Here is a 27,806-nt window from a genome sequence, read left to right on the forward strand (position 1 = left end):
CTACAGAGAGGACAAGTTGGCATCGTGTCTGCCTCTGGGGGTCTGGCCTTCTCACCACATGGACGTTTCCCCTTTCCCCTCCTCTGGGGGCCCTGCAGAGTAAATTCGGTTCTATGCCAGGCAGAGTACTAGGCCTTTCACAATTGCTCTCTATGGAACACGTAACCCAAACCTGCAGAGTACACATTCTTGTCACGGGCACGTGCAGAATTCCACAAGACAGACCATATGCTGCTCCAGAAGAGAAGTCTCCATACATTTCAAAGGACTGAAATCACATAGAACACGTTCTCTGAGGACAATGGAAATAAATTCGAAGTTGGCAAGAGTAGATGCTTAGAAAATCCCTCAAATATTTGAAGAATCTTACTCAGTGCTTGACACAGAGTAAGCCCTCGATAATTTTAGCTCCTTCTTCCAACCCCTGACCCAATATCTTTCTTCATCACAGTTAGGATTCCTCTGCTGTGGCTGAAAGTGAAGGCCAACTTCCAGCCAAGCTTATGGCTTCAGTCCCAAAGGTGGCACTCGCTGCCCAGTCTGCACAGTGAGCTGGGACAGTGCGTTAACCTTGTAGTCCCCCCCGAGCCCCTCGCCTCTCACCAGATCCACACCTAGACGGGAATATCTCCACCATGAGGTCAAAATGGGGCCCTGCCCACTCTCCACCCTGAGGAGCCCCAACCTTCTCGAGGGGGCGGCCCAGGTGTGGGGAGAGAGTTCACCTGGGTGGTGGACATTGCTCTATTTACTCAGAATGCACTCTGGCAAATAGAATCCAATTTGTTTTGTATAAAGAGTTTTACTGACACCCCCATTATAGTCGAAAAAGAGTCTCTGTAATAAATCTGACCAGTCCAGTGACCGAAAGCAATCTCACAGGGTGATCTGACCATAAATTCCGAACTGGGCAGGTCCTGGTGAGTAGTCCTGCCCCAGGCTTATAACTTCTTTAGTACAAAGTTTATCTTTGCCTTAAGCAAGCCCTGTTTATTGCTTTTGTGTATCTAGGTTAATACATCTTTGAAATACCTTTTTTCCAGACCCCTCGGAAGTGTATCCACCCTCAAGGCGCACATAATCTTAACTATCCTGTAATGCAATCCCCAGCTTGCTTTCTCCCATCTTTATGCAATCTTCCTTAGTTTCCCCTCCTTCATTCCAAATGTATAACAGAAACTGCAAAACTATCATTCCCTGGAGCATCTGAGATCTTACTTCTAGGTACTGTCGTCAGTTTGGCTCCAACAAACTCTTATAAAAATTCCCTACAGGTTTGGACATTTCTTAAAAGTCAATACCTGGAGGGAAAAATGAAGGCAGCCATCAAAAATGCCTGCTTTCCTTTGCCTGCCATTTTAGCGTGCTTCCAGGAGACTAGCAAGCGAGTTAACCAGAAAGAAACTCAACCAGCCAAGTCATCCGAGGGAAATGGCGTCTATGACCCTGACATCCTTTGGATTGGGGAATGAAGTGGGATCAGATTTTACCTATGAGTTTGCTTGAGCTTTCCAAGGCCGATAATCGGATCCATTTTTTTGGTTCACTGTATAAACGGGCAATCGTGGGGCTGGCAATCCACCACCCATAAGAGCCAGAGAGGAACCTGTTACTGGTAGAAACGTTCATGGTGTGAACCAGAAGGTTTTCCTGAGAGCCAACTGGTGGCAGCATCATTTCCCTACAAATTAGGGTAAAGACCACTTAGACAAGAATGAGTGGGAAATTAAGACTTTAATGAAAGGGTGCCTGAAGGGGTTGGTACATGACCAAACCTCCTCAGAACTCACAGTCCGTGGAAGGTCTCCACGGGGATCCCCTCGGGAGAGGGGAGTTTGAAAGGTAAGATTAGAGCCCCGTTTCGTCACATTGCAGTGTGGGCATATGGCTTCACCTCAGTTTCACCTGTAAATTGGGGGTGATGACAAAAGCACCTACCTCAGAGGGTAGTTGTGAGGACTAAGTGGCACGAAGCATGAAGACACTTAGCAAGGACCTCTCACATCATAACAGACAACATGGAACCTTCACCACATGATCTGAGCAAAAACCATGAACATCCATGACCACCGTGGGAAGTAGACAGTAAGGTTATTTCCATTTCGGAGGTCAGAAAATTGAAGTCCAGGAAAGCTGAGGAACTCGCCCAAGGACACAAGCTGTAAGTCACAGAGGTGGCATTCAAACTCAGTGTCACAGGTATGACGGATAGCCATGAGCACCAGCACCAGTGGAGGATTGGCCCGACTCCCCCCGGGACTACGCCCTGGGGCGGAAGGCAGCCAGGGATCAACCTGCAGGAACCGGGTTAAGGTGTCCCATTTGAGCTGGGCCTTGAAGAATGTTTTGGGTTTTCACCTGGAAGAGGAGGCCAGAAGAGCCTTATTGGTGGGAAAACTCAGAAAATGTAAGGGGGTATTAGCAAGGCTGGAAGGACAGCTGTGCCGAGAGCCCAGGGTGTGCTGCAGTGTCCTGTGAATTCATTTCCATGTCTTTGCCAAGGCCCTGATCAGCCTAGCACTGTGGCTAAGACGACAGGCTCTGTGTTTGGTGGACTAAGTTGACGAATAAAGCTGTGTGACTTTGAGCAAGAGACTTAACCTCTCTGGTCCCAAAGGGGGCTCACTTTTCAAATGAGGGGCAATATCCTAACACTCTGGGTGGCTACACTGACTAAATGGGTCCTCCATGTAACAGCTTAGCCTCAAACCTGCTGGCATTCTGATGCTTCTTTATGTTTCTGCTCCACTAGATGTTTCTGCTCTCTGATGTTTCTGATCCACTAGATGTTGCCCAGGTCTCTTCTGTCGACCTTCTGCTTACTGCCCAGACCCCTTCTGCTCACGGCTGACATCTCTCAAGGAACCACTAATTAATGCTCCCAAAATGAAAAAGACTCAAAAACCATAGAGAAACGGGGCTTGGTCTATTACCAGTACTAGAGATGAGTTTCCACTAATTTGGTTATCAGTTGGGGTTTCCCATGGCCTAGTAGTCAAATGTCGGCTGGGCTGTGGTCACTGGAAAGTGCAAATGGTCTAAACATCCAAGATGGCAGCTCACATGGCTGTCGGCCAACTTGGGTGCTGGCTGCAAGCTCAGCTGAGGCCACAGACCACAACACCTACAGGCGACTTCTTCAGAATGGCCATCTCAGTGCTTCCCCGGCAATGAGTGTCCCAAGGAAGCCCAGTGGGTGCTCCATGACCTTTTGTGGCTCTACTGCTTGAAGCAGTCACAAGACTTAAGGAAAGAACATAGGCCCCGTCTTTCAATGAGAATTTCAAAGAACGGGGTCACTTTATTTTTAAATCATCACAGATGAGAACCCTGGTCTGGCTGATACAAAGACACTGCATCTGGGATTCCTTGTCTGGTGCTAAGACGCAAAAGGGAGAAAAAAGAAGTAAATGCTGATTTTCAAACAAATGCAGGAGAAATCATCCAGTCTCCTACACCTTCTCTTTCAAAGTATTCATTTTGGGACGTTAAACCCTAGTCTGGTGCTCCTGCTGTTCAGAACATATCTGGAGCTTTCCAGAAAGTGGATTTGGGGGTCTCTTGGTCAGGTTCACCAGAGACATCAGGCTCAAAACACGCCTTCTAAGGTATGTTAGACATACCTTATGTCTAACCAGAAAAGACTTTATCCAGTGGAATATTTACCGACTACACAAACTGCACACAATTCTGGGTTCTGTGGCTACCCTAATGAACAACACGATGCCCCTTTCCTCACAGGCCTTCTCTTCTGTTGGAGGAGGCAAAAAGTCACCCAATCTGTAAGGATATCAGCAAGTCATAAAGACTATCGATAATGACAGAAAATGAGAGGTGGAGGAATCTGTGTCAGAGGGGGTGGTCAGAGGACATCTGAGCAGAGATCTCAGTGAAGTCAGGAAATGAGGCTGGCAGGTATGCAGGGGAAAGAGTGTTCCACACCGGAGTGACATTCCATGCTAAGACCCTGAGGCCAGCGGGGGCTGATATGTTTGGCCTACAGCAAGGAGGCCAGAGTGGAAAGTAGGGTGAGCAAGGAGGCCTTGGAGGGCACGATAAGGACTTTGGATTCCGTTCCAAGTGAGATAGGATTCCACTGGAGGGATTTTATCAACTGAGTCCAAAGATTTGGCTTACAGTTTCAAAGGATCCCCCTGGCTGCTGAGAGAAAAGGAAGGGTAAGGTAGAAACTGGAAGGCCAGTTAGGAGGTCTCCTGCAGTAATCCAGGCAAAAAGCGGAGGTGGCTTGGTCTGGGATGTTACTGGTGAAGAGGTGAGAAGGAGACGGGCATACATTTTGAAAGAAGGTTCCACAGGATTTGCTAACAGATATATCTGTCAGTTAGTGCTTTAACCTTAAAGCAAGATATATTTCCCCAAAAATGCTTAGTTGTTGCCCAAATTCAAATCTAATCTCTGTGGAGGGTGGCAACATGGGTAGTAGAAAGTAAAAGAGACCAGGTCCCACACACACTGGTCAGGGGCCTTATCTCTCCTGGCATAAAAGGGCCTGGAGCACAGGTAGTGCCACTTCCTTCCCACCCCTATCACCCCCTAACCCCCCACCACATACACATGCTCCACCCCCTCCACCACCTCTGCAAAAGAAAGACGTGAGGGGATTCAAAAGAATAAGCCACTGGCTGGAAAGACCTTTTCAAAAAGAGTTCAAAAACATCTAGAACCTTCTAAAAAGGTTGTGGGGAAGACCCACACCCATTTGCATGGGCAGTTGGGTATTTTGGTCATTCACTCCCTGACACGACTTGCTAGTCACAGCCCCTCCTTCTTCACAAGTCACTGTTCTCTAAGGAGCCTATCCTGTCAAAAAGAAACCAGCCCAGTTACTGCTTTGAGACAGATTTTAGGGGGAGTTTCACGCTCCATGAATCTCAGGAGTGAAAGGGTCAAGGTTCTATTAAATACCACAAGTGGCTCAGTGGTCACATCAAGATGCAAACCCAAGCCTATAATAGTGACTACTTTTCTTTCCTTTTTTTTTTTTTTTTTGTGTGTGTGTGTGCGTGTGTGTGTGACCAACGCATGCGTACATAGTCACTTACTGTGTGTCAGGCAATGTTCTCATCATTTTATAAAATATTCAGTTATTTAACACTCGTAACCATCGTATGAGGTACACACTACGAGTAGCCTTCCCTCCATATTCAATGCACATTTATGAGGCACTCTCCTGATGAGGACAGGGAGTGACAGAGAAGCAAAGCGAAGCCCAGGTCCTACCGCTAGTCAGTGACAGAGGCGAGATTAGAACTCAGAACGTCTGGCTCTGGAATTTGGGCTCTTACCACCAGAAGAAGCTGCCCAACCGTGTGCTTCGGTGGAACTCCGTACATCTCTGAGAAATGCTGCCAGCTGCAAACAAAACACAACTCAATTTAGAGCGGTATAAACAAGTAGGAATTGTTTCAATATACAAAACGTCTGGAGGTAGTCTTCTGGCTGAGGCTGCTACAAGAGCTTCACAATGCTATTTATTATCAAACATGCAGACTTTTCCTGTCTTTCTGGCTCCACCAATTTAGTCTGTTGTTCATCACCTCACGTGGGCAAGATGGCTGCTGCACTTCCAGTTATCATGGCCAACATCCAGGGAGGAAGACAATATAAGAATGAGCTTCCCCTATAGGGGGCTTTGTTTTGTTTTTATTTGGAAAGAGACTCCCTTTCTAGTATGCTTCCCCTAACACAACTAGAAAACATATCTGCCATTACCATAGCTGGTTTAAACCGATCTTGATTCATCTCATGAGGCGGGGCCTGTCTTCCCTGCGATCTGGGGCTTCCTCTGTGCCACGTTCACCCATCAAGATTCTACAAAGTGGGGAGGCAATGGCTGTTGAGGCCAACAGACAGTATTTGCCACGCATAGGTATTACTATCCCCATTTTATAGATGGTTGCAGCTAGAAGTCGCCAGGTCAAGATAACAAGGCTGGGAAAATGGTAGCCCCAGAATACTAACCCAGGTCCATGCGACTCTAAATCCCATGCCTCTAAATGGATGGACTTACTCTGGCTCTACTACTAATCGCTGTGGAGCCTAGGGCAAGTTACTCAACCTCCCTAAGCCTCAATCTTCTTATCTCTCAACTGCAGCTAGGAATGGTACCTCTCCAGGGGGTAGTTGTGAGAGGGAAATGAAATAATACAGGGAGCCCCTGAACAACACAGCTTTGAACAGCGCGGGTCCACTTACACGTGGGGTTTTTCCAGTAAGTATGTACAGCACTGTAAATGTCTTTTCCTTACGATTTTCTTGGTAACATGTTTCTTTCTGTAGCATGCTTTATTGTGACAATACAGCATACAATACATAGAACATACAACGCATGTGTTAATTGACTGTGTATGCTCTTGGCAAGGCTTCTGGTCAAGAGTAGGCTAAGGGTCAAGTTTTGTGGGAGTCCAAATTATGTGTGGATTTCTGACTGTGTGGGGTGTCAGCACCCCTAACCTCAGCAGTATTCAAGGGTCAACTGTAGAGGCAAAGAGCCGGACAATACTCAGCAATCAATAATAGCTCGGCTGCTGTTCCTGTTTCTGTTGTCACTCCAATTATTACTGTTCTTATTGTTATAAGACGTTGGAGCCACAGTGAGTTTGTACCCAGATGAAAACACCACTGTGGGCATCTCTGGGTGCCGAGGTATTCGTACTGACCATAGCAGGCAGGCTTGACCGTGAGGGGAGGGTGTTTTTTTATAATACCACCTACGCATTCAAAGAGTCCTAAAGCCTGACTTGCTTCAAGTTAGTGATCCAGGGCTGAGTCACTCAAAATATGGGTCCACCCATCGACAAAGCACAAGTGTTAGCTTTCTGCCTTGCTTCTGCCATTCAGGAAATGCTATTTGGCCAGCAGCAATTCCTTTGTCTTTTTTTGGACCTTCTTGTTCTCATCTGCACCGTGAGGTGGTTTCCGTCAATGTGTAATGAACATTCATTGATCGCGTATTATATGTACTGTGCCATGGCGGCCCTGGGGGTATAGCAATTAATGGCAGAGGCAGATGTTGCTCTCAGGAAGCTTAGAGGTTTAGAGATCTTCAAAGCTCCTTTCAGCAATAAAATCTGATGCCGCTAACCAGAAGGTGAAGCTAATAACTTCCAACCCGGGGGTGATTGGAGGACTAACCGTGTTAGTGGTACTATAACTAAAATCACGGAATAAACGTAAAACACAGAAAGCTTTCGCTGTGTCTTACAAAGCAAACGGAGTCTTACCATGTGACGCAACGAGCCTGCTCCCTGGTGTCTGCCCAAAACAGCTGAAAACTTCTGGCCACTCGGGAACCTGAACACGACGGACTATAGCAGCTTTCCTCATAATTGTCCAAACTTGGAAACCACCGGGATGGATGGCCTTTGGTAGATGAGTGGATTAATACACTGGGATACATCCGGACAATGGACATTCTTCAGCACTAAAAAGAAATGAGCTATCAAGACGTGAAAAGCGGTGGTGAACACGCAATGGGATTTATAGACGATGTAATACAGAATTGTACACCTGAAATCTATGTAAATTTACTAACAATTGTCACCCCAATAAAATTAATTAAACAAAAAAAAAAAAAAAAAAGACGTGAAAAGCAGGGAGGAAGCCTAAATGCATATGACTATGGGAAAGAAGCCCATCTGAAAAGACATGTCGTATGATTCCAACTATATGACATTCTGGAAAAAGCAAAACTATGGAAATGGTAAAAAATCCGTGGTTGCCACGGGTTTGGCCGGAAAGAGGGAGGGAGGGATAGGCGGAGCATGTGTGATACTGTGTGGTGACACGTGACTTAAGCTTTTGTCAAAACCCCACAGAACTACACAACACAAAGACTGACCGCTAAACATAAACGATTGTAAGAACTGTACCACACTAGTGCAAGATGTGAATATGGGGACTGGGGCGGGGATGGGGGGGCGGTTTGTATATGGGGGAGCTCTGTCCTTCCGACTTAAGTTTTTATAAACCTGAAGTTTCTCTGAAACAGAAAGTCTGTGAATTTAAATGTGTCGTTTAACAACATTCATATCTTTGATTTCATGATTCCACTTCTGAGATTCTCGTGAGATGAACAGGACATTCTAGAAGGAGAACTTCACTTACAGAAGGGAAAAAAGTAAGCAACCTGTAGTTCCTCACCAACCACCATATGGATGAAAGCAAATTAAAGAGTGGTAGTTGAAAAGGCTCTGAAACAATGTGGATGATGCTTGCAGAAAAACACAAATGGGGGGCGGGGGGAATGGAACACTCCTTGAGAGAACACCTATGTAAAAAAAAAAAGGTTTGTGTAAAACAACACAAACGGTTGTGCTAATGGATAATGGTAATTGCTATTATGCTACCAAGGGTCATAAGATTACGAATAGCTTTTTCACTCTCTTCTTCCAATTTCTCATAATATTTTATTTTATACGTTTATACATTTATTTTATACATTATATATATAACAGTCTAGGCATCCTAGCCAGAGCTCTCTGAGCAAAGCCAGAGAGCTCCTAACAGTAGCACCAATAATACTACTTCCACCTCCCACCATTTCTTAGGAGTCTATTTATTACCTGGAAGCCACCATTCTTAGTACTTTGCTAAATTGTAACTCACTGAAAATCACAAAGCTACATGGCACAGGGTCCTGTACATGCAGCGAAAGCGACTACCCCCTGAAGCTCTAGACTTAGTCAAAAGATATTACAGAGAGGGCAGTAGAGTCACCCTGGGGGCACTAGGCATACCAAGATAAACAGGAAATGGAAATTCAGAGACCAAAAGAGGTGCCAATCTACACCCTCTCTCACCCACCCAGCAAGCCTTTAATGCACTGCTCACTAGAGACCAGGCACTGGCCATGTACACATGTGTGAAAGGAAACCTCTGACCTTTCAGAACTCCCAGTCTGGTGTCCCAGAACCAAGGCTGGAAAAACAAGCATAAATTGGAACTCTTCCAGCCACCCTGGGCGTGTGGTCACCCAAGTGCCCCCCACCCCAGTTCAGCTCCTGGAGGGCAGGAACCATCCCCACAAACCACGAACCACCAGATAATATCTCCCACAGCCTCCCACAGCCCCCCACAGCCATGCCAGTACCCTGAAGGGGTCAGGGAATTTGTTTCTGACTCTACCTCCCACCGCACCCCCACGACACCAAGCATTTCTGATCAAGTATTTGTGAGTCATAGGTCAGGCTGACTCATTTCTTTCAAATTTCCAGGTTGTGAATGAAAACAGTATTGGTCCTTCAGAGGAGGACCAACTAGCAGGAGAGGCCATGGGACCTACTCTGCATTTATCCGCACTGAAGCACACCCGAGTTGCAAGGATTTTATTGAAACGAGGTGGCGGGAGGCAGAGAGCTGCTCAACAATTTGCAGTGATAGTTCGTAAATGGAAATGATCCATCATTCCTTGTGTGTTTGGTTTTTTTTAACTACTTTAAGATAGGTACCATGCTAACGACGTTCTCTCCATTCACTGCGCTGTCTTCATGTTTTAGCTTGGTTAATGTGAAAAGTATTTATGGTCGGTTTCTGGAAGTTCAGTAGCAGAGCCTATAAAATTATGTTTTTTTCCATATAAGAAAAGGGAAAGGGGAAGGAAGGTGACTTGAGTTGAGGACCGACTGCTAACTCTCACTTCATCTCATAAAGACTCAGCAGGGAGGAGGCGAAGGCTGGGAGAGGTGAAGTCACCTGCCCCAGGAGACCCGGAAACGGTAACTCACAGAGGAAAAGAACCCCAGACTGGCCTCATGTCTGTACAGCCCAGGGGGTGTTCAGAAACAGAAGCTCACAGAAGGGGCACAAAACCACTCTGGGAGCAGAAAAGCCAAACCCCTGAGACCTTGCGGGGCTACAGCTCCCACGCACCTTTCACACCTTCACCTCAACCTTTCACGTACAGAACCACTGCCGTCTACAGACCCACCTGTAATGCCCAGACAGGGGCCAGAGCTCTCGCACTGCATGGGAAAGCCTGAGGGGGACCCCCCAAGACAACCGACTGGTGGCCTGTGAATCAGACCCTGTGACCCTCGTGGTCCTGTACCTCAAAGCAGGAATGCAGGACCAGTATTCTCAGGGCTCAGAGGGGAACACTCTACCTATGAATCATGGCAGCCAGAACCTTCTCTGGGCCTCCCTGGGAACCACTGAAAGGTTTATTGTGTGTCACCAGGGCCTAGGGCAGCCACACACTTCTTATGTGAAACAAGACAATCTCATGAGGTTTGGTGGTCTCTTAGGATGCCTCATCAATTCACAAGATAATCTATCTGCAGGTGACACGGCTCAGAAATGCCAGACGAAGCTCACAAGTGAATGTGGCTTTTAACTTTTTTTTTTTTTTTTTTTGGTGAACACTTGGACAACTGGACTCGTATTAATCCATGGAAACCCACGCAAAGTTAGTGACTTGTCTAAGAACACAGATGGCACTAGACAAACCTGGAACTATGTAGATCTCACGGTTCCATCCTTGCTTCCCTCAACCCCATACTGCCTTGCTTAGAAGGAAAAGACCACACAAAACAACGGAAAAAGTATATACATTTTAACTGAGTAAGAAAGTAATGAGAACCGAGTAAGAGCCAAGGGCGAAAAAGGTCCTGGCCAGCCATGGGTTCTCTGCGACACTGACTCAGCGAAGAGCTCTGGGCCAAAGCTCTATTTAAAAATGTTTAAATGTATTTTCGTTAAAATATAATAAAGTATATTTAATTAATTAAAATTAAATGAAATTTAAAACATGTTGGTAAATTGCCCCTTTCCTGTCCTGACACATGGTGGAGAATAAATTAATCCATTCTGTGTGTCGATCCCGGTGGCACCGTGTAAGCCCTGTGATTCAGCCCACGAGCTGAAAGAGGCTCACTGAGCCCATTATACAGACGAGTAAAATAAGGTCCAGGGAGGGCAAATGACCAAGGAAATCCAGCCAGCTATGGGCACAGCCGACACTGGCTCCAAGGTCACTGACCATCCAGAGCTGTGGAATTCCCAGTGAATAGTGCACTATCTTCTGCTGACAAAAGGAACTCGGGCCCCACTGGCAACCTTTAGCTTGTCACATGATTCTGTCTGCTGGTTTTGGCATAATCTCCAAGGCAGTTGGATGAAATTGATGAAATGTGTTGTAATTACCAAAAGATAGCAGCGAGTATGGTTAGTTGTCAACATGTACATGAGAAGGGCTCCGGGACTACAGTGAGCACAAAGGCAGATCAAGAATTTACTTGGTCCAAATAAAAGGTATATCCACACAATGTACTATGTACAACATGGCTGTTACAAAGTATAAGGCCGCTGACATGGAAAGCAGGCACTCCTTTATTGCTCAGTTGCAGAATCATCTGTTTATCAAAGGTCTACGATAACGGTTTCTCTCTCTCTCTCTCTCTCTCTCTCTCTCTCTCTCTCTCTCTCTCTCTCTCTCTCTGTCACTCTGTACATAAACACATTAGAAAGGTCGGCAAGGATGTGCTCCAAAGTGGTGATAACCTAAGCAGAGATGATGAGGAAACAAGGATTGGGGGTGGTGATCAAAAAGAAACATTAGCAGTGTTTGGAAAATTCCTTTTTGCCCCCTCAGAAGTGAAAACATTAATTTGCTATTTATGTAATAAATGATAAATTTTCCAAAGAAGAGAATAATTGAAACAGGATTTTAGTCATTCGTCTATCTAGTCATTCAACTAACTGAGCACCTACTATGTGCCAGGCATGCAACAAGATGACAAGATGACACATAGAGCCCCTGCCCACAGGGAACTTCCCTTCTAATCAGTGAGGGGGAAGGTTTGCCTGCTTGGTATGTGTACAGAGGTAGGTCACGTGTTCCGGTGAAAGAAGGAAACAGCACACAGTGGGAAAATAAAGTGGTTTCCATGTTTCGTGGGAGATCCAGAGACCGAAACAGAGTCCTCAGTAAATGCAGCCAAGGCCTGGCCATCTTAAAGCAAAATGACCATGACAACAGTTTGCAAATGAACAAATCTTTGGTTGTTGTAAAGGAATTTCAATGATCCGACTTCAGTTAGAGTTCACAAAGGAATATACACAGAATGGTTTGCAGTTCCCTCAAATGTAACCCCCACAAACAGAGGGAGGTGGTTTCACTGTTTTTCAAAGGCACCGACTCTGGCTGTTCTCATCAGTACATATGGTTTACTTTGCCAGGCGAGAAATGGCCTCCGCCAAAATTGCTGTTTTGATTTGTATTTCTAAAAATAACTCCTGAGAAGCCTGCAGTGTAAGAGAAAGATGGTCGCTCAGAGCTCCAGGGAGAAAAAAGAGAGAGCATTGGATTTGAATTACCTAAGAGCTTGAAATTGAGTGCAAATATCTCCTTGTAGCAACTGCTATATAATTAGCCATCGTAATGGAATCCTTTCAAAACCAAGGCAGTTCCACAAGAAAGTTTAATTGAAAATAAAATCTCCAGACCAAGTATTCTGTCAAAACCACATTAAATGAAGATAGCTCAGCAGTGACCAAATCACTGGGAAAATGTATTATGTGTTATGGGAGAAGGAGGTAGGAAGGGAGGGCAGTGTTCTCCTATACGGGGAAACGTGGCCAAGCTCTAGGCTTTTCCTAGTTTCATGCCTCTTCTAGTCACCGGGCAAAAGGATTCAATGCTCTCTGGGTCAATGTTACTGCTGGGCCTGTCTCCTCTGACAAGTGCTTCCAGTCTGCTGAAAAGCAGCAACTGGGATTAGAATCTCAAGAGAGCACGAGGAGAGGGAACAGAAAATGACACTAGCCGTCCAACCTGTTCATTAAAGGAGTGCACAGACATGTCCCCTTCCTGACACCGGCCCGTGGAGGACAGCAGAACTCAAAAGGACCTTCACCCCTTGGACTTCCCTCTGTCACTTATTAGCTGGGTGACCTCGGCTGAGTTTTTTTAACATCTCTGAGTAGCAGTTTTTTCACCTTAAGAAAAAAAGAAAGATTCTATTCCAATACCTCACTGGATGGTCAGGAAGATGAAAGGTGACAATGACGTTCACCTTCTAAGTGGTGACAGAGATAGCATACGTGCCGTCCAGCACTCCAGATGGTGTCTGGTCCTTCATGTGGTATGAGGAGGGGAGGGAAGGGGGCGCTGCTTCCTTGCTACTCTGAGTGGGTCAGTGTGGGTGCCGGGACCTCAGTGTCCCCTGGGTACTGACCATTCATGCAGTCTCAGGGCCACAGACTAACTGACCAAGAATCCACATTTAACAAGGGCTCCTGGACACCTGTGTGGGGCTCAGCTTAAGGAACAAAGGCCTCGGCCATCTTTCAGGTGTGTGATTCTGCACCAGGTGACCTGAGTCAACAGAAAGGGACCTAAAAGCTGCCCTTGGGGGACAGGCGGGTTTCCCTACAGTGTGAATGTTTCCGGAGACACCAAGCCCTGGACTGCCCTCCTGTCTTCCTGCTCCCTGCTTCCCTGTGTCATCACACACGCCTGGGAAGAAGGCCCGTGCCCAGAGAGGACAGTGATTAACAGCTGGCAAAAAGCAAAAAGGGACGGAAGCCCAGTGACTCAGAAGAAATGGGCAAGCACAACAGATCCCCTCTCCTCCCTGGTGAAGGCCCAAAGCACGGTGCCTGGGTGCTATAACACACAGCCACCTCATACAATACAAAAGGAGACAGTATCCCCACACGGATTTTCTTGGATATACACAGACCACCTCTCGAATGGCACACGAGGCATTTCTGACATCGGCTGCCTCTCGGAAGGGAGACCTGTTGTCTGGGGAACTCACTGCCTATCTTTCTGGACCTTTAGAATTTTCAACACTGTGAATGTATTCCTGGAAGGGAGGGAGGCAGGGAAAGGAGAAGAAAAGAAGTAAACAGAAAGGGAGGGAGGGAGGGACATTTAAATTAAAAACAATAAAAAAAGAGTAGCTTGTTATGCGGGTTAGGTTTAAAGGTCCTCTCATGAAATTCAGAGCCTGAAGCCATCTCTTTTGCTTAAACCACTTAGCCTATGGTCCTTAGTTCAGACTGAGCACTTGGTCCCTCACACGCAACACACCTGTCTGAAAATGCTCAAGTGGCAAAATTCTGTGAGGGCATGTCCTGTGTGGTCGAGAGTCCCCAAACCGACAGACAACAGATAACCCGATCTCTAGAAATCCCAGGGGCTCCTGACTCCGGTCCATTTAACTTAGTGAGGCAAGGAAAAAAGTCTCTTGCAGAAGTTTCTGAAGCCCTGGTTTCCAGGGTCTGCCAGTGACTCAAATGGATTCAGCGGACACACCATGTAAACGTTGTGTGAATGGGTGTTAAGTGGGAATTGAGCTAAGAAACAAAATGTAAGGTAACATGTAAAACCCTAATTGTGCAATACGCAGCAACCTGTTCCATTTATAAAGGACTTCCGACATCTTTCCTGCGAGGAAATACAACAGAAACCCCATTTTAAAGACAAGGAGACTGAGGACCAGCAAGGTGTCGTGGTGGAATCAGGAATGAAAGGCTGTGTCTTTGCTGTTGCAGGGCACGCCCTGGCCTGTCATGTCCCAGGGCCCCCAGCCACCTTCCAGAAATGATCCACACATCTATCTGGGGCTGGACACCCTATGTTGTGTCTTTATGGTTGGTGGTTGGAGCCTATTTCTTTACACAAAGTATCACTGGCTTTTCAGCTGAAAATGCATTCTACTGACAAGGTTAGTAATGACAGGTGTTCCCTCAGACCATGGAGCTACTCCTGCCATTGTACCGTTGGATGGGTAAGAGGCCAGCTTTTGTGTCAGAAACTCTCAGGCTCTAGTTCTGTCCCTGCTACGCATAGTTGTTGGACGTTTGCTAAGTCTGAGCCTCTGGTTTCTTCATTTTCAAAAATGGCAACAACAACAGCTAGTCGCTATCAAATGTGAACTATGTGTGTGCTCTAAGTTAGCGTTACTCTAAGCACTTCTGTTTATTAACTCATCGAGTATTCGGAACAGGCTACTATGATTCTCCACGCAGAAATGAGAACGCTGCGGCACAGGAAGGTGCAGTAACTTGCCCAATGCCACACAGCCCAATAAATGTCAGAACTGGGATTCTATGGGTGCCTGTGCTTTAAGCAGAACACAGCAAGGCTCTCACAGGCCTGTCAGGACATACGATGAGATCATGGGAATGAAATGCTTCCTGGGTTGCCTGGCACAGAGTAAGTGCTCAATAAATCATGACTCCTAGGGATCATTGAGAATTAATTTCTTTGGTTAGGCAGAAACACCAGGCTTACGATAATGTACACATGGCTAAGGGGAAGCTGCTACCTGCAGTGGTACTCTTCCCTGACAGGGTTTCTGCCTCACCTGTCCTCAGCGGGCAGTCTGCTAGAGCATGAGGGCACAGGCAGGAGGTTGGACACTCAGCCCTTTGAATCTCTGTCTCGACCTCTCCCCTGGGCAGCCCGCACGGAAACCTAAGTGGGGGCAGCTGACGTGGGAACCGGTCTGACGTCTGCCTGACAAGAATGGCAGATTCCAAAATGAGTTGAGCAGACCTATCCCCCAAGGTGATGGTCATGTGCTGGCTGACTCACCACTTCAGAAATTCTCTGCAAAGAATCTCAAATCTGGCGGGAAAGGTCCCTTGAATGGAAGAGGAAGCATGCACTCAAAAAACTGGGAAAATAAGAGATCCGGCGTAGCAGACTCTAAGGGCAGCTGAGGAACTGATAGGCCCCGGCTTTCTTTAACCGTATCCTTCTCGCCATTCCCAGTTCTGTTCAGGGACTGGGAAGGGAGGTACGTGTGCCCGGCAGGTACGTGGCGGCTCTAATGATCCAGTTATCTCTGTCAGGGGCTGGCTTGGGGAGGACACTTGGCCCCATCTGGCCAGTGAGACATAAGGGAAGTCTACTGGGGGTTTCTGGGGAAATTTCCTTCCCTAATAGAAGACAGAGAGCTGTAGTAAGTAGGACAGCCCTTTTCTCCTGCCTGGCATTCTTCCTGTGTAAAACGCTATTATGATACGTTGATGGGTAGGGCAGAAAAGAGCATCATCGGGGCCTGACATGCTTGAGCTATCAAAAGCATCTTTCCTGACACATCTGATAACACCAGGTGCTGGGGGAGAGGGAGAGAAATAGGAACCTCTGAGCACTACCAGAGGAAGTGCAAACTGATACAGTCATTCTGGAAAACAATCTGGCAGTACTTCTGAAATTAAATATGAGTGTGTGCAATGACTCATCCGTCCAGGCCCTGGGTCCGTCCCAGGGTCCAGGTGTGAGGTGTTCATCACAGAACTTGGTTGGGCTTTCCTCATGTCCATCAGCAGGGGACGAGAGGGCACGGGAAGGGCAGATGTGGGCCCTTCTAGGAGGCAGGCGTACATAGAACAACCTCCAGGACTGGCTCTGAAAGAGGTAGTAGAGTTGGCCCTCCTATCCACAGGCACTGCCGCTGTGATTCAACCAACCATGTGTGGAAAACATTCCCCAAAAAGTCACACTGTTGCTGACGTGTACTATGTAGGTAGGCCTATGAGGGTCGCGTTGCTCTGAACTTATACAGACATTTTTTCTTGTCCTTATTCCTGAAACAATACAGTATAATGACTATTTACACAGCATTTGTTATAGGATTATAAGTAACCTAGAGATGACTAAGGTACACAGGAGGGTGTGCGTAAGTTATGTGGAAATTCTAGGTGAGACGCAAACACAACCCGGTTTTATGTAAGGGACTTGAGCATCCAAGGATGGTGGTATGCGTGGGTGTCCTGGAACCAACTGCCTGTGGATAACAAGGAAGGGCTGTAGAGAGTAAAAAAGAAAAACCAGAAAGAGATCTACAGCATCATCCCGTCTATCTACATGAACAACAAACACCCAACAAGAAAAACACAGGAGTAAATGCACACAGGCAGCTTACAGCAAACACTGGGGCAAATGCCTATGAGACGCAGAGAGAATGGACACGAAGCAGGACAGAAAAAAAAGAAACAGAGGGGTCTTCCGGGGACCAATGATAATGTGCCTTGCACGGAAGAAGCTTTCGTAATAGAATTCAAAAGAAAAACCTCAACCAGATTTAGAGTAAGAAACCCAGAAATAAATCTCCGCGTGGTTCTTAATGGCTGTGGGCCCTTCAGCAAATAACTGGGCAGAGCCTCAGTTTCCCCACAGTGAAAAGCCAACGTGAAGGGTATCCCCACAGAGTTGTGCTTTGAGCATCCGAGGAAATGTGTGCAGAGAGCCTGAGCTGGAGCCCCGGCAGAAGCTTTCTGGATGGCAGCTAAGGACTCGGCTCTCTGGACTGTAAAATGGGAATTATTACATGACAAGGGTCCCACGCATCTGGGACCATTATGACGAGTTTTAAATGAGACATGACACAGGAAGGACAAAAAACAGGATGATGGTGTGCGTTTTTTAAACTGGATAAGGCAGGTTACCAAGAAGAGATGAGAACACAGAAAAGAAAAGGCAACTGCCATACTCCTATTGCCTCAAGTAGGCAAACATCTTAATTTTCCAACAAAGAGCTTCTCTCTCTCTCTCTCTCTCTCTCTCTCACACACACACACACACACACACACACACACACACACACACACACACTTTTCATAATCCCAGGAAGGACTCAATGCTGTCTGCAATTGTCACATCACAATGTGTCACTGCTCTCTGTAAGGGGGCTCCCTCTTCTCCATCACGATTCCTGGGATGTCTGGCAAAGATTCAGGGACACAGAAGCACCATGTATCCCTGGGTGACATTTTGTTTCAGCTTTTGCCCCTACATGCACCCGGCTTCAAAATACCCCTCCCTGAACACCACCACCTTCTCTTCTCTTGGAACGAGTCTCTGAAATACATTCCTCCAAGAAAGACACAAGGTCAAAATGACACCTCGATAACTCCTAACAAAGAGTTTTGCCAAAAGACCAATTTATGCTGCCACTAGCAGTGGAGGTGTGTGCCAGAACTCCGAAACCTGTTATTCTAATCTTTGGCGACTTGCTGCTGACCTTTGATTCCCGGGAAGGGGCGGACTTTTCCCCGAGTTCACCGATGCTCTCTTTTCCTCTCAAGACATCTGTCTATGAGCGCACGCACCTTTTAAAAGAGGTTTTCTGCATCTACAGGGATCTCTTTCACATTAGCAGCCCCCAGGTGTGGAGTGGGCAGTAGGACAGTGGGAAGGTTGAGGGGGTAAGTGGAGAGTGGCAGCCAAAGGCTTCCCAGGAAAGAAGGAAACAACAGGAATGAAAAGGGAGAATGTTTGTATAAAAAAAACCGCAGTTAAAAGAAATCCTATGTCCATCGAGAACACATCTCTATAAAATGTATGCACACGCAGGAGGAATGTGCAGGTGTAAAAACTAGACGTGTAGTTGGGTGAATTATGGCTCTGGGATTCTGGGTATTCTTTATAATTTGTTTTTCCATCTCCCCCGTGCCTCCTGCTCACACCTGCCTCCATCTCTCCAGGCCCCAGGCCTTTATGCAGGCTGGGATCTCCACTGCCCCTTTGTCAGGCTAATTCCCACTCTTCCTTCCAGGCCCAGATTAAACATCAGGTCCCCTGGGAAGCATGCCTCCCAGAGCAGATTCTCTTCCTGGCTCAGTCTACCCAGAACCCTTCTGTGTCTCTTATCCCAGAGTGTATAACATCAGTGGCTGGAGCTGGGCTGCTTCAAAAGAGACCTTTTGATTGGAAGTATCATGCTCAGGCAGTGGGCATACTCGTAAACACCGCGACCATGCTAACCATGGAAGAAAAGTCAGGCGGGAGGAGAAGAATGGACAAGACAAGGAAGTGAGGGACATATCCTTAGGTGACTTTGCTCCCTAGCCCTGCACCACCAATCTAACCAATTCTTTAAAAACGTATTTCTCAAGTGCCTGTTATCACCAAGACACTGCCGTGAGGAATTGCAACACTGACGCCATTCTTTGAGCTAGAACCTAGGTAGGGAGTCAAGATTTCAACATGAGGAATGCTAGATAACCGCGGAGGAATGAAGTGAGAGATAACAAAACGAGGAAGTCCAAGATTGAGGAGTGTGGGCACTGAATGGCCTGGCTGCTGGACAGCAGGTCACGGGGGGCGGGAAAGAGAAGTCCTCTGAAAGGACGGATTTGAAAATGGCCACACAGGTGGGTGGCGGGCAGGTGGGCAGCACCCAGGACAGGGGCCCCTGATTGAAGCCTGCAGCAGGGAAAAGGGATTGTGTACTCAGTGACCAGCAAGGAGCCCCTCCACGCTGGAACAGAGAGCAAACATCCAGGAGTCCTGGCGGGAGCAGGGAGTGTTAGGGCCAGAATTCTGAGGACCTAGAAAGCAGGCCGAGGAGTCTGTGCTGGGAAAGAGAGGGGTGAAGACCCTGTAAAGCAGTGCAGCCAATGAGAGAAATTTAGGGGGAGATCCGTCTGGGGGTAGCCCTCAGAATAGACTAGAAAAAGAACCCAGTTAGGAAGATCTCCAAAAGGTTATAGCAGGGAGGGAGGCAGGAGGCCCAGAGCTTCCATGTCCCACCTGCGAGCACGGCCGGCATCAGCCATCCGTCAGAGATGGTACCTGAAAATGTCTGGCCACTCGGGGCTCCAGACAGACGCTACCAATCAACTCGAGGAGATCGTTCAAACCTCTTTGCCTTGCAGGTTGTCAGTCAGGAGCAGCAATCCCATGCCACGCGGACATGTATTCTCAAATTTCAGTGGCTTAAAACAGCAAAAAGCAATTGCTCATCACAGTCAACCAGAGATTGGACTCGGGGCTAGCACCATCCAGACCAGGCTGAAAGGGGCACTGCCAGGCACAGGGTGTGTGTGTGTGTGTGTGTGTGTGTGTGTGTGTGTGTGTGTGTGTGAGTGTGTCAGGAATTGGCCTGAACTGGTCAATGGCAAGAAAGTACAATCGTAATCTCCAGAAGGCAGACAGTCAGAAAAAAAAAAAAAATGAGAGGCCTAAGGACATTACCTTTCAGGGTATATGGAAGTTAACATTCATTCATTCATTCATTCATTCAACCAGCAACACTTTGTTCTAAAATGTCTTAAAACATTTACTGAGGGTCAAACGCCCTGAAATACCACCATTTCCTTCGGCCCCTTTACCCTCCAAGGCAGGTATCTTCATTCCCATTTTACCAATGAGAAATGTGGGACTCAGAGAGGTTGAGGCGTCACAGAGTAAAGAACGGGCCTGATTCTGCAGCCCACACTCTCCTGCCAATATCACAATCACTTCCTTCTAGTCCCCAGGAGAGGAAGGCAACAATTCTGCAAGCCTTAAGGCACCTGGAGAAACCGCCTGGCTCCCTACTCCTTCGCCCGGTGACCCTGAGCAAGCTCCTCACTTTCCTGGGCCTCAGTTTCCTCGTCTGTATACTGGCATGATACTAATAGTACCGCCAACCTCATCGCAAGGCTGTGACAACTAAGGGAGACAATGCAGGTAATGGAAGTGCATGGAAAATGCAGGGAGAGCCGTCTCCAGCACACATCAGTAGCCGATAAACGCCAGCCAGGATATGAACGTGATCCCCTGACTACAAGGACGTCGATACTCCGACAGGCCACAGGTCTCTTTCCCAAAGACTACCTACTTTGCAATAAGCCTCTCCGCCTCCCAGGTGAGGTGGGCTGCTGACATCACTGCTGGTGTGGGCGCAGGGACAGGGGCCATTTAGCACTGGAGGAAGTGCCGCCCTGTCCCCAGGCACGCCCTGCATCCAGCCACCCCCTTCTCATGATCTTTAATTTCCTTCCTAGTACTTGGCACTGTCTGAAATATCCTACCTGTACATGGATCAGCCATCTTCCTTACTGCCTGCCTCCCCCACTACAACCGCAGCTCTGTACTTGCCTTGCTCAGCGTGCCGGCCACATAGTAGGGTGCTCAGCAGATATCTGGTGAATGACCCATGGGCGGATGAACAAATGTGAGTTCCCTGGGGGCAGGGGCTTCCTCAGGTGTATTCACTGCTGTCCCCCACACGCGGCACATAGTAGGTGCTTAGTGGGTGCTGAGAAGCCTGCTAGGCCAGCTTTTCATGCCTCAGCTTCACGTGATTCAACTCTAATTCCTCTGCAGGGGGGTAAGCTGAAGCCTGGCCTTGTCACATGCAACACCTGCTGGTTAGTGGCTTCTACCCTGCCACCCCCTACTACCTTCCTGCCCTCCCTTCGGGGTTCCAGTCTGGTGTCAAACTGGCCTGAGGATACAGGGACCAAAGGGGAGAGAAGCCAAAGCGAAAGAGACGTTTGGGGGGCGGGGAGGGGTGTAACAAGCCCTCGCACACTTGTGCACACGCACAGGTAGGTGGTCATGTAGTCCACACTCTTAAGTAACTTGTTATGTGACCTTGAGCAAGTCATTCTCATTCTAGGCCACGGTTTCCCTGATGGTAAAACCTGGGCATGGGGGAAGGACATTTCTAAGGGCCCTTCCAGACTGAAAACGCTAAAAACAAGAAATCATCTAGGACTTTATTTCTCAGAGCTGGGTCCCGAGGGTTAGAGCTTTTTCCAGGCTTTCGTAGGCGTGGCATACAGCATATCAAATATATTAAACCTGTGCAGATCCCACATTAAACATAATTCCCATTTGACTGCAAAAGCTGAGCTGCACCTGACAAAGTACTACAAAGTTATGTAAATATGTATCACTATTTCAAGTTTTCAGCTTTGTTTTCATATTTTGAAACTAATACTTGTATCTATTCTCAACCTTGTTTGTGGGCACAAGAAATCCTGACAGGTCCCAGACACTCTGCTTCTAGTGCCTTCCTAGTCAAATGGACCTATCTGAGAGGTTGGGGGGAAATGCCATTGTCCAGACCCCACCCAGAGCCACTGAGTTAGAAATTGGGTGCGAGGGGGGGGGCCCTCAGGAATCTGTCTCGTAGCAAACTTCCCAGCTGATCATTTGCAAACTGAAGTTTGAACACCACTGCCATGAAAAGAAGCTGACTGTGGGCTGAGGAAGACGATTCTGGAGAAAGAAGGCAGGAGAAGAGGAGGCCAAAACAGAGCTCACAGCGCACAGCTCCTGTTTTGCATGCCTGCAAATTTCTTCTGCCCACATGTACCCGGCATGTTCCACCAGGGTAAACATACTTTGCAAAACCCTGACTCACCCTCTGCTGAGGTCCTCCCCGAGCCCTGGCGGGGGTGGGGGGGTGGGGGGGTGCAATACTCACACTCGGCCTGGGACTGGACCTGGACGGGACATTCAACTATCCTGATTGGCAGGACGAGAACGTTTCCAACATACCGGGCACACTGCTTGCAGACCAAAGCCACCACTGCCAGAGACCTTACTGCAGGGAAGAATATAAAGAGTGCTGTCAACCAAATGTTTGCTGCAATTCATTCTACCTTTGGTTTGTGACAGGTACTAGTTCCAGGAGCAAGCAGTCTTAACTCACCCACGGGAGGGAGGTTTTCTTTCACGCTGAGCCACACACACTAAAGTGTTGCATGTGTGCTTGTGTGTCCACACGCACAGACACACAGGCCAAACATTACGCGCCGGTGTATTTAAACTTCTGCAATGATCAGGGACGCAGCCCAGCCATCAGAAATCATCTAGACTGAGTGCTGAGTGCTACCAGGTACCAGAAAGATATTGGGCTAAAAGCAGGTTGGAAAAGAAGGTACTGATGGGAGGGGCCAAGTAAAGTGTGCTGGAGTTTCCCCCTGTGTGTTTCCCATCAATTCATCGGGGAGACTGTTATCAGTTCCATTCTTTTGATGAGGAAACCAAGAGACAGAAAACATCTGTGGCTTCCCCAGGATCAAACCCTGACCCAGCTCACTCCAAAGCTCATGTTTTTAATGCTTCATTAAAAGTACTGCCTTAAAGTTCATAAGCTGTAAGCAGGGCAGAGGGGAGGGGTATGTCTGCTCTAGAGAGGGGGGAGCCTAAGGAACCATCTCTCCAATCAGTGAAAGAACCAAAATAATTTCCTAACAATTTAATTCACAAGCAATAAATGGTAATTTAAAAAAAATAAATTGCAGATAAGCAATAAGAAAACACACACACACACACACACACACACACGTAATCACATCCTCCCAAAAATAATGGTGGTGTTTATTTATATTTCTAGGCTTTTTTCCTAGCCAAATGTTTTTCCTAGCCTACAAATAAAATGACGCAATTTTTGCCATTTTTTCAAAAATTGTGTACTATTGGGTTTAACGTGGGTAATTAGTGAGGCTTGCCCAATCCTCATCTTCTGTGATTTATGTCAATCCATGAATTTGTTTGCAGATTCTGGGGGGTTGGTGGGGGGGGGTAGGTAAAACCTTTCACTTCTATTTTTGTTTCCTGTTGTTGTCTGTTCATCACCCACTAATGCATTTAGGAAAGATTAAGGAGTGTTCTGAGTGCTGTGTTCTGGTGACTGATGCAGCCTTAAAAAAAAATGTTTTAAAGACTCGGGTTAGTTTCCTCCTCCCCATAGATGAAAATGGAGACTAGGTTTGGCTGCAACTGAGAAAGCGATTTTATTATTTAGTTTTTTATGTGTCTTCATGCCAAAGAGAAATGCAGCTCTACTATGCGGAAGGGTCTGGGACCAGACCTTCCACAGCCTCCTGCCCCCACTGCAGGGAACAACTTTCAAGGCATCCCCTAGTTGGGAGAGTGAAAAATAACCCCTTTTCCTCCCCCTTGGTGTTAACGAGGCTCCTTGAGACGTAGTTAATCACATCCATTAAAAGCCTTTTACACTTGGCCTTGCCTGCCAGGCACAGACGCCCTGTCCAGGGGAAAGGTGGGTAAGGTAAGTCACGTCATGAGATAATTTATATATATTTTTCTGCCCCCCCACCTATGGTTTTTGTTTGCCAGTTTGTTTTTAATTTAGGCATAATTAACACAAAGTGAAATATCCAGATCTGAAATGAACAGTTTGATGAGTTTGGACAAATGCATATACTCGAAACCACGAAACCACCAAGACACACAAAAAAATTTCCCTCACCCAGAGTGCCCTGAACCTTTCCCACGTGGTCTTTGCCCTCCTCCCAGAGGCAACCACTCTACTGACTTCTAGCACCATTGATTAATTTGGCATGCTCTGAAAATTCGTATAAATGGAATCGTGTTATGTTTCAAGAGGAGTATGAATGAATAGCAAGAACAGGCAGTTTCCAATGGGAATGAAAATCAGTGGAGGCGCCTTGGGAAATGGCCTGGCAGTTCCTCAAAAGGTTACACACAGAGTTACCGCACGACACAGTGATTCCACTCCTAGGTATATATACTCAAGAAAAATAAAAATATACATCCACTGAAAATCTTGTACATAAACCTTCATAGCAGCATTATTCATAATAACCCAAAAATGGAAACAACCCGATGTCCATCAACTGATGAATGAACAGATAAAATGCGGCATTATATTCATAGAATGGAACATTAGAGACCGCAGACAACGTGGCTGAACTTGGAAAACATGCTACATGAGAGAAGCCAGTCATGAAAGACCACATTTTGTATGATTCCATTATAGGAAATATCCAAAATAAGCAACTCCATAGCAACAGAAAGTAGATGACAGGTTGCTTACGACTACGGGTGGACGGAGAATGGGGAGGCGATCGTGAAAGGGTACAGACTTTCTTTTCGGGGTGGTGAAAATGATGTAAGATTGGTAAATTGTATGGAATGTGCATTCTATCTCAACAAAGCTGTTGAAAGAAACCAAGCTTTCAGAATCAACAAAAGCCAAACCAGTTGAGAGGCATGGGAAAACAGTTTCCTTCAGTGGAATTTTAACTGAAAAAGAGCGCTTGGCATTGTGGCCCAAATCCCCCAGGCCACCTGAGGAGCATAACTGGTGTCCAAGAAGATAGCCTTCCCATGACAAGGTCCTGGGGTTTGCTGCTTTTTCCAGGGGTCCCTGTCTTGTCCCCAGATTCTAAACTCGTAAGAGTCCAGGAGCTCTTCACCAGATCCATTCATTCATTCCACAAACATTTACAAAGTTCCAATTTAGTGCGTCACCGTATCTAGTCTTGCCATCTCATCTCCCTGCTCTCAGGTGCCTGCATGTTTATGAACCTGAATGCCTCTGTTTCTGTGTGTTTGGTCCTGTGTTTCAGAGATGATAAGATACTAGGAGACCGGCGGGGTGGAAAGAGCCCATTATGAGAAAGGCCAAGAATGCAGAGGTCCCTGGACTGGTTCTAAATCCTGATTCTATCACTCATGGATGCATGATTTCACCGCTTCCTGCCTCATGTCCCTCACCTACTAAGACCAATAACGCGTGCTACGATGGAACCAGTAAGAGCCCCAGCTCTGGGAACCAAACCCTCTCTCCACCACTTACCAGCCATGTGTGACTTCACGCAATTTCTTAACCTCTCTGTCCCTTGCTTCTCCATGTGTACAATGGAGATGGTGACAACAGCCTGCACTATTCAGCATTAGACAAGCTCATACGTATAACCCAAGGGTTAGTAAATTCTTCCTGTGAAGGACCAGATAATAAAGATTTGGGCCATTGTTGGGTCACACCATCTCTGTCCCGGTTACTCATCTCTGCCATTCATAGTATTTGGACACAAAAGCCCCCATAGACGAGGTGTAAAACAAAGGGTCTGGTGTCTTCCAATAAAACTTGATTTATGACACTGAAATTCCATTCCACGTAATTTTCATGTACCACAAAATATGGTTCTTCTTTTTTTGTTTGTTTTCCCCTCAACTATTTAGAAATGTAAACACCATTCTTAGCTTGGGGGCTGTACAAAAACAGGTGGTAGGTGGGCTGTGGCCCGTGACCCGCAACTTGCCAACCCCCTGATGTCCAACACTCCATGCCTGGCACAGAGGAAGCACTCACCAGTCACTAAGCACAGCCCAGGCGAAAATGGATGAGCATGACCCTGTGATAAGTTGTAAGGTGTTGCACCCTTTGTGTGTGGTATCGCATTTAAACCTCACCATCAGTGTGTGAGGAGGGTCACGTGATAACGCAAATGAGAAAGCAAAGAGAGCCACGGGGCAGAGCCATAGTAGGTCCAGGTCTTTCTGACGTGAGCCCTTGCTTCTGACCATTATAAACTACCACGCTGGCTGCCATGGCACCACAGGGAACCAGACCCACCCAGGCTCAGCTCCAAACATGACAAATAATGATTTAATTAATTAGAGATGTGTGTCATAGACACCAAGGGCTGGAAGGGGAACAAGAAGGGCATGCATGGCACAGTTTACAGTGAGGGAGGTCTTCTGAAGAAGGGACACGTAGGCAGGCTGGGAACAGCCACGTGTCTGGTGCTGTGCCACGTGCCCAAGAGAAGCTGGAAAGGGCACCTTCATCCCAGTTCCCTGCCGTGAAGGGCTCAAGAGATGGTGGTGGAAGGAGAGACTGGTCCAAACTCCTCAAGGAGAACGGGGCAACCTGAACAGCCTAAACAGTCCTTGCTTCAGCCACTCTATTGAGGGGACTGTGTCCTAATAAAATGGGGAAATAGAGTCGCAAAGATTTACCTATGAGAATATTCACTGAGGCATTGTTCCTCATAGCACAAAAGTTGCATTCATACTTAAGGAAAATGGGGGGAATTCTGCCACTTATGTCTGAGCAGTGGTGAAGCTCGGGGTCCAAGCAATCCCATGGTAATGGAGCAGAAGAGCACATGTCGACAGGAAAGATACTTATCATGTACTTAGTGAAATAGCTATTTACAGGCTAAAGGGTATACGGCCAGACGATTCCAAGTATGTGTGTGTGTGGATGCGCATGGGTCCGTTCATTCAATTAGTCACCTCTGAGTGACCAATGAAGTGTTTTCAGCTTCTTCCTTTTGTCTGTCTGGACGTGGGGATTTTTCTAGAAGTGATAATTAGTGCTTTGTAATAGAAATGAAGCATGCCTGGGGCCCAGACAGAAGTGCCATCCTCCCAAAGCGGCTTGACTGGTCACGTGGAATCGTTACTTATTAAATTATCCAATGCCTCCTTAGGACGATTCCGTCACAAACCAGACCCTGGAGAGCGGAGGCAGGGGAGGCAGAGAGAGCTCCCGTTCTGTGCGGAAGCCGGTCAGGTACCCACAGCCGTGCACTCCGTGGTCAGCTGCCCTACGGCACGGGCAGAGGGGACCGTCAGCTCAGGAAGATGCGAGCCATCTTTTTCTATGATTTCCAGGCTTTGATTACACTTCCCACACAGTCAGCTAATGCTCTGAGGACTCCTGGTAGCTGTGATGAGATGTGCTGAGACTTAAAGCTAGATGGCTGAGTTCACCCCGAAAGCCTTTGTTTTCCCTCATCTGCAAAGCAGGGGTCCTCTCCAGATAGCTCGGAGGCTCAGCTAAGGTGTGGCACAGCCCCGCACACACAACTGGGGTGATTGAACGCCAAGATCCGAATCCCTTTCTACAAGGGCTGGCAACCTGGAATTTGAATCATGATGGATGCCAAAATGCGGGGAGGAAAACATGTTTACAACTGAAAGACTGGACAGAGGAAAGCAGTGAGCGGCCTGACCTCAAGCCAAACTCACACCTCCTGGGCCTTCCCGTTCGGCCAGCACCAGGGCTGCTCCCGACTTTCCGGAACATGTTTGTAACCCCAAGGACAGTCTGTACATTCTAAATGGGAAAAAAATTTCCTCTGCAAGAGTCTATTCACCTACATTAAAGGGAAATGTTTAGGTCCTACGACCTTAAAAAGAAATCTAACTTATGTCACCTCTGGTATATTGGAAAGAGAAAGGGCTTTTCCAGCTAGGTGGGCAAGGGTTTGATTGCTGGTTCCATGCCCTTTTGTAAATTATTTCTTATCTCCTGGCATCAGGATAA

At 47.1% G+C, this 27,806-nt stretch overlaps 1 long non-coding RNA gene across 5 annotated transcripts in view; it reads right to left on the bottom strand.

Moving 5' to 3' along the window:
- LOC308506828 overlaps positions 1-27,806 on the bottom strand; it is a 239,180-nt gene that overhangs the window by 19,191 nt on the left and 192,183 nt on the right. For 2 of the 5 annotated variants that reach the window (XR_013994780.1, XR_013994782.1), the window contains 3 exons: positions 22,179-22,298; positions 7,245-7,444; positions 5,307-5,373 (listed from right to left, as the gene is read on the bottom strand). This is a non-coding gene — a long non-coding RNA (uncharacterized lncRNA). Of the gene's footprint in view, positions 1-5,306; positions 5,374-7,244; positions 7,460-22,178; positions 22,299-27,806 lie in introns of all 5 variants that reach the window. The other 3 variants (XR_013994781.1, XR_013994778.1, XR_013994779.1) reach the window with 3 other exon arrangements.

The sequence above is a fragment of the Rhinolophus hipposideros genome (genome assembly GCF_964194185.1).
Source record: "Rhinolophus hipposideros genome assembly, chromosome: 13".
Classification (NCBI taxonomy): Eukaryota; Metazoa; Chordata; class Mammalia; order Chiroptera; family Rhinolophidae; genus Rhinolophus; species Rhinolophus hipposideros.